The sequence below is a fragment of the Rosa rugosa genome, chromosome 5 (genome assembly GCF_958449725.1).
Source record: "Rosa rugosa chromosome 5, drRosRugo1.1, whole genome shotgun sequence".
In the NCBI taxonomy this organism is placed as follows: domain Eukaryota; kingdom Viridiplantae; phylum Streptophyta; class Magnoliopsida; order Rosales; family Rosaceae; genus Rosa; species Rosa rugosa.
This window is the reverse complement of record NC_084824.1, coordinates 13,237,144-13,245,401: the sequence shown is the minus strand read 5'-3', so window position 1 is coordinate 13,245,401 and position 8,258 is coordinate 13,237,144.

Below are 8,258 nucleotides of genomic sequence, written 5' to 3'. Positions count from 1 at the left end.
ATGAGCAAATTTACATTGTGCCTAGTTCCATGGTACTTATTTCCAGGGTTACCCAATCCAACAATCATCCATGGAGTGTATTCCACTTTAAATCTATCGCTATTCTCCGGCAAGGAAGCTTGTACAGAAAAACTTGTTGAAACTGAACACTTATTCAGAAAACCAGTTCTACCGGGTCTTCGTGGATATGATATATGCAACACGTTTACATGCACAAAACCCAGGACAAACATATCAGATTACAATTTGTGGAGAAATTGGCCAGTAACAAAAAAGCAAAGTAGGTTTCACTTACAGGGTACCGAGAGCTTCTTCGGTTCGAGGCATGGCAGTGACAGCGAGCTCCAAAGGGTGGGAAGACTAGTCGCAGAGGAAAGAGAGAGACCGCTACCATGGATAGAATATAGCAACTAGTACAATGAGAGCTCTATATGGTTCTTATTAGAACCCAAGTAGATGCGTTTTGCAACAAAGGGATGACTGATTAATTGAGATATATTGAAGCAGCTATGAAGAGCCAATTACATGGATAGCTAAAGTATAAAGAAGTCAAATTTAAGAAAACCCATACAAATTTTAAGGAGACAAGTGATGAAACAAGATTCCTCCACCTCGATGTATAAAATGAAGAAGGTGGAGAGTGAAACTGGAACACTGCCGGGTTTGAGATTTGTAAATTTTGAGATCTCGCCGCACTTGATGTTGACCTTTTCGAGCTTGCAGGGTACAAGGAGAAGTAGCCATCGTGAAAATCTTTGCGTTCAACCTCACAGTAGCCATCGATTTCCCATATTTGACTGACAGATTGAGAGAAGGATTGGTTCATAGAAGCAATCGATTTCCCCAATTCGAGAGAGAGATTGAGAGAAGGGTTATTTTCCTTCTTTTAGTCTTCCGAGATCGAGAGAGAGAGAGAGAGAGCTTGCTCATGGAGGTGATGGCGCCGCAAAGGGGCGGAGGCGGTCAATGAGAGAGAGAGATAGTAGCGGGGAGTGAGCGGAGGAGGGGGAAGTGGTGGTGGTCGTGGAAAGAGAGTGGGAGAGGAAGGAGGAGAGGGCTAGGGTTCGGGAATAGCAAGAGAGAAAATGGGTCGCCAGTTTTCAATTGTGAAGTTAGAGATAAAGTGAGTTGGAAAAATTAGAAGTGTGGGGAATGAAAATTTTGTTCCCAGCGTTCTTGAAAATTTTTAACTAGTCTTTCAGCGCGTTTTTGAAAATTTTTGAATGAAAATATAGACATCAGTCAACAGTAAAAAACGATGTCAGATATATGCATACAAATCGGTTTTTGAGGAATCGATGTTAATGACATTGTTTTACATCGCGTGTATTTCTCACCGATTTAATTGTCATGATGTCTATGAGCATAATTCTAGTAGTGAAGGATCAGGTCTGCAAATCAGATGACCTAACAAAATGTTTGTTGCAGTTTTATGATGCCAAAAATATGGTTTTCCGATTTGGAGACGGCGAGTTTAAAAATCCACCAATAACTAACAAGGGCATGTTGTTTGGCATACCTGGGTTCTAGGAAGCCTTGAACAAACTAGTCCCAGAGTGACTCGGCGGTAACTATTAATTGATCAGAGACAAGAAATGGTACCTGCATAGAAACCTCTTGTAAAGTAGAACAATTTGTACACCATTTCCATTTTTTTTTTCTTTTTCTATAATGTGTACAGTGTTCATATACTTGTTTTTTCATACATGCCTTTGATTGTTTCCCAGTCTTACAGGACATGTAATGTGTGTTGCACTTGTATCGTAACATCTCTCTTCAATGAGATCCAATTATTTCTTACCTTTTCCAATTCTTGTTGAAACAACTATCCAAAATCGCAAGAATCCCAAAACTTCAAACTTCTAAGCAATATAACAAACTGGTTTCACATCAAAAATCAATTTCTTGAAACACCAAACTCATATTTATTTCAATTTACAAGAACAAAGTATTATAGTCTACAATCCACTCGAAACACCCTAACAAGACCCTAATTGGTGAAACTACATTCAGTCTCACAAAGCAGAGCCACAATATGGAAGAAGCTGAACTCAGACTCCCACCGTCCGATCACAAAACGACGTCGTAGCACCTGCACACTATGCACCTGCCCGCACCAGATTCGTCGAAGAACAAAGCTATGAACAACTAAATAAAAAAAAAACAAATCAAATACACAATAAACAAATTGAAACTGATCAGATTGAAGGAAACTCCTCGAATTGAAACATGTACAAGTAATTGAAGCAAATGCAAAACACGAATCGAAGAAGGAAGAATCAACAAGATAGAAATCACAATTTAGCTAGAACCTGAGCTGTTATTTGCATTCGAATTCTCCATGACGAAAAGCCTTTCGATTACATTCAGACGCACAAAGCACTCAAACATCCATTGAAATCAGAGCTTCAATGTGCTCCGACGGCTTCAATAACGCAGTGGCTTCAACCTGAGCTCTGAAAATCACTATAACTGTCAGTAGTTATTTTGGTAATTTAATCATTAACAGAATCAATTTAAAAATGGAAGGAAAATGGTCACACGGACTTAGCGCTTGCGGATGGATCAAGCTACAGTACCGCAAGAGATTTAAGGAAAAACCAGGTCTACTGTTGGTAATATAAGGGTTGAGATTGTAGTTATTGGTAATTTACTATAAAAGGAAAATGCATAGCACTTTCCCAAACAAAGGTACATTTTGATTCGTATGCACCAAGATAAATATTCCTCTCAATCTCCAACTTAATTTCTTGCCTCTTCTAAATTGTGAGGACCCCATTGAAACAAAAGGCCATTAGGAGGCTACTATTATGTTTGAACATCAAGGATGGCTTTTTGCAATTAAGAGATTGGCAGGGTATTTATTTGGAAGATGAGAATAGATAACCAGATAAGAGATTTAGGTCAAGGAGCTATATAAATGTGCATGCATGTGATTGGACCTTGGGTTTAGAAAACCAGTAGGAGAAGAGTAGAAGACCAAAACATGGTCTCTTAGATTCACACTCAGGTCATTTGGTTTGCGGAAAGTAAGTATTAGAAGAAAAAAAATTGATACTTTATGGCGTTTGCCCCCCCCCCCCCCCCCCCCAAAATTATTTTTTAGGAATTATTTTTCTTTACGTGAACCAACGAGGCCTCAAGGATCATGACATTCAAGATCACAACCTGCTGTCTATGATGAGAATCCGAATGATAACTGTGCATATGAGGATGGATGGATGCGGTCCCAGAAATGAGACCAAATGGTTGGCAGCTCATGTGCATGTCATGGAGTATATTGGAGCTTCTTCCCAAATGTGGACCAAATGTAGGTGCTTGTCATCCAATTGGTGATACTTCATAAATCTTTTGAAACAAGATTGCTTGCATTTACCAAATGATATTCTTCCTTTTATCATTCCTGTTTTGCCATGTATTTTCACACAATGAACCTTCATTTTCTATATGAACACCTGGCTAATTTTTTCTAGAATATCGAATCAAAACTTTGACGATATACACAAAACAAAATCAACTACAATGCAACAAAAATGAGCTTAAATAAAACATTAAAGCAACAATCTCTAAAAGGCAAAATCACCTTGACAAAATTAAAGAATGCTCCCTAACCAACTTGGCTAACACAACCCAAGATAGTCAAAACCCTAACTAAAACTATAAGCCTAAATTTTGGACGAGACCAAAAAATTGAAGTCCCATGGTAATAAAGGTTGCGTTTAAGTAAGAAGAGAATATTGAATGAGCAGCGGATCTAGAATTAACTTGATCTCAAACAATCCAACCGTGCATATAATAACAAATTGTCTAACATTCATCTAAAGTTCTAAACCCACAAAATTAGATGTAATTAATATGGTACAAACAGTTGGGTAACTAAACCTAAACCCTTCAATTTGGCATATAGATCTAAATTTAGAGAAAATAAGAAAACGGTTTTAGGAGAAAGACTGGACTAAGGGACAAACATTCACCTAAGGGACTAAAACAAAAGCTACTTAAAGAAAACAAAAGAAGAACGTATATATTTCTACGTGAGTATGTTTCGATGTTTCCATTTTTTAAAATGGGTAAAGTCTTTGTTGGGAGTAGGAGGAGGGGGAAGAAGATGTACTTCTTTCATCTCTTAAAGTTTTAAGAGCCCCATTGTTGAACTTGATCAATTGGCTTGACACACACAAAAAAAAAAAAAAAGCTTGATCAATAGTTCTTTGTTAAGTATTTGTAGGCAGTAGGATCAACTGTAAACACTAACCTCAAGAATGAATTCCAATCATAAAACTATACAACCGATTCGAATATGGAGGCAAAAATGTCCATGAAGAAGATTATTGACATTCAACTTTTTAAACAAGTCAAATTCTTTTGGGAGTGGGTGAGGGTCCAAAGAAGAACCTGCTATGTCCCCCAAACCTATTAGGAATCAAACCTCTTCTATTTAAAATGAAAACTCCCATCAAGTTTCAAATCTTGGTTACTTTAATTAAGAAATGCTCTTATTCAAAAAAAAAAAAAAAAAAATTAATTAAGAATGCTCAATACTTCACATGGGCAAGATATGGTCAACATGAGGACTGTTGGAGTAGTACATATTTGGAAGCATTCAATTATTTTGTTATGGAGAATCTTGTCTCATTACTACTATTTATTTTATATATATATATATATATATATATATATCAACGGTTCACGATTATCTTTAAACAGTTAAGTATTAAATAAGGACTGAAATCGACTTTACCTAATTAACGGATAATATTTATTGGCCCTAAATTCATTTACGACATACATATATTCCAGATTCTTTTGCATTGAAAAGACATGAGTCGTGCTCTTTCAACTTCTTATAATCAATGAGCTTAAGGGTATATGCTTAATATCTTCAAGGACATGGAAAGAGATGGTGCTACTCATAGAAAGTCATTGCATTATTTTCACAAATGTTTACACCGACACTACATACCCAAAAAATAGATAGAATTTTCCCCCAAAATAAATGCTTATGCTTCTCAAATCTTTAAAAAAAAAATAATAATAAATAAACATAATTTCTCTCATGTGCCCTACATTTTATGCTCTCATTATTAATCCAATTTTTGTTTTATTTATTTGGAAATTTCATAAAATAATTCACAAATGTTTTTTTGGGCAAGATGAACTGAATAAGGAATTCTCAATGGTTTTGGATTCACGCATTGACCGCTGGACCCCAATTGTTAGATATTTCAGAGGAGGCAAAGACTTTGTCGGATTTGGCAAGGGCATATCGGTCATTTTAGCTAAAGCTTAGCGGCTTAGCCTTTACGTTCTTGACCCGTTACGGGTAACGACAAATGTCTCCACAAAAGCAAATTTCTTTTTTTCTTGTCGTACGAAAAGAGAAAAGAAAAGAAAAGAAAAGAAAAGAAAAAAGATTTTAAAAGGATCATTATTTTAATAAAAAAGAAACGTAAAAGGGCGACGAGTCGTGTCATCGTCGCGTAAAATTATTGGCAACGGAAAGGTCCCATTTTTTGAGGTGAGGATGAGGAGGAGGATATATATCTTCCATATCAACATCACACAATCGTTTTCATGTTTTGAAAATAATTTAAGGATTTAGTTCTTGTGGATTTAGATGTTGCATCGTCCAATGATGTTACAAAAGGTGCTTTCAGTTTTTTCTTCTATTAGAATTTGGAACAATGAATAAGTTCCCACTTGTTAGCAAAGACTAGGTCCAAGTGTATTTTTCGACTAGGAAGAAAAGATTATGTGTCACAAATATAAAAATCCCAAGTTCCCAACAAGTCTCAAAGCACAAAGCCCAACTCACTAGGCCTGGTTCTACACCGCAAGGCCCAGATCTTAGCCTAACACCTTTACCACTAACTTTACTCCGTTGAGTCCACCTCTCATTCTCAGCCCACATTAGTGGACCCAACTTTTTCAAGCTTGGGTTTTTTTTTTTTTTTGGTTACAAGGGGCCTAAAAGGCAAAAACAAAGAGCAAAGGGAGCAAATTAACTAGAAGACCTATCAGCAGGTCTGTTCCTGGACTTTCTAACTCTAGCAACAGAGTCCATATCATCTAAATAAGCTTGCAAGGCATGAGAGGGAGGATCTTCAAATTCAACAGTTCCATAGTCATGGGTAATGTTGTTCTTTGCAAGACAATCAGCAACAACATTGCATTCTCTATAAATGTGTTTCAAAGACACAGATTGAAACTGAGCAAGCAGATTTTTGCAGCAAGAGATAAGAGAGCCAAGGGGATGCAACGATATATCACTGTCAGTAATAAGTCTAACCAAGATAGCAGAATCAGTTTCGATCTCCAACATACTAATTCCACAGTTATGAGCTTGCTTTAGACCGTAGTACAGGCCCCATGATTCGGCATGAAGAACTTCCCCAATACCCAAATTGGCTTGGAAACCTTTAATCCAGCTCCCATCAGCGTTTCGAATGACACCACCTGCACCAATTTTTCCAAAGTTGCCACATCTAGAGCCATCAACGTTAAGTTTAAGCTTGGGTTTTCTTTGGCTGTACATTATTTTTTCGTTAGGGTAAGTGGAAATCTGAATTTAGGATCTCATTTACTATAATTTGGTCTCAATTCGATTATATTTTTTTTTTTCACCTAATTATTAGTGCAGTGGTATTTTTTTTTGTTACATTGGAGGGAATAAAACATAGTATGCTTAAAAATGATATAAAGAGAAAAGATTTGGGGGCTGAAATTTGCACACCCCCTTTTACATTCTACACACCCCTTGTGCTACTTTTACCAAATCACCCCTACACAGCCTACAACTAAAACACATACACTCTCTCTCCCCCTCCCTCCCTCCCTCCCTCCCGGTTTCCACTTGGGCAACCCACACTTTAAACTTTGTACTTGAATTTTCATCATCAAAACGAATGGTGAAGGCCAAATGACGGCAACCTCCCTCTCCGGTCAGTTGAGATTACTGCCAAGGCGCCAATAGAGAAAACCACACTTTAAGCTTTGCCGTCATTTGCTTCTTTGATTGCACAAATGGAGTTCTGTGGATGGAGAGAGAGAGAGAGAGAGAGAGAGAGAGAGGAGAATGGGGTTCTGTGGATGGAGAGAGGGGGGGTAGTTTTGGAAGAAAAATATTGCGAATTGATAAGAAATATTAAAAAAAGGCAAAGGGTGTGTCAAATGTAAAAGGGGGTGTGCAAATTTCAGCCCCCAAAGATTTATATACTAAAAGGTTTTGAGCGTGTTGTGAAAGTTTAGTTCGGTTCTAAAATGGTCTCAAAATGATTGCATGAGCTTATGTTAAAAGTCATACAAAAGATAGAGCATAGTAAAATTTCTCTCTTTAAATTTTTCTTAGTTGGTGCCTATGACTGACACACACATTGTAATTGATGGAGAGCAAATTGAGACCTCCACAAGTCCGAGGCTCAAATTTTCAACAAGCAGGATGATCTTTTCCTATCTGAAAATTATTTCCATACACACTCGGGAAAAACCAGAGGTGCAAATAAAAATGTAATGCAAACAAAGGACATGAAAACTTGAAGAGGGTTTGTTGGATCTGGAATGAAGTTAAAATGCAAATTATGAGAGAAAAGAGAAATAAGCAATGGAAACAGGGACACCCTTGCAACTCAAAGTTCCATTTAAAACCATTCAATATGATGATGAGTTGATGACTAGAGAACAACCCTGGTAGAGTTGTAGGTATGTTTCCTTGCAAATAGGGGGTCACATGTGCATATTAAGAGACATTGGATCATTAAATATTATTAGTACATAGTACGGTAGTACCTAAATAATAAATATAGAGTTGTTATACATCATAATATGTAGTAATCACAGACAAGTTGGAGTTTATACCATAAGCCAACCACTTCCAGCAAATAAACACCTTTTTTCCACTATGTTGTTGTGTTGTTATCAAAGTTAATGTGACTTCTCTTCTTGGAAAATTTTGCACTAAATATCCGGTTTGCAACTTATTAGGTAAGACTAATCTTATCCGTCAGTATGCCCGTAAAATTACACAAAGTATTATAAGTGATCTTTACGATTACTAATGAGTGAGCTTCTATTACTGAATAATGTGTATCTTCGAATGTAATTTATCGTAGAAAAAATGTTCAAATTTTTTTTTTATTGCAAAGGAAAAATGTGTTTTTAACAGGAAAAAAAACCTAAGAAGTCAAAGAAAGTACAGAAAATCTTAGTATTGGTTGAAGATGAAGGAGATTTTATTACAAACAAGTGAAAAAAACGCAAAT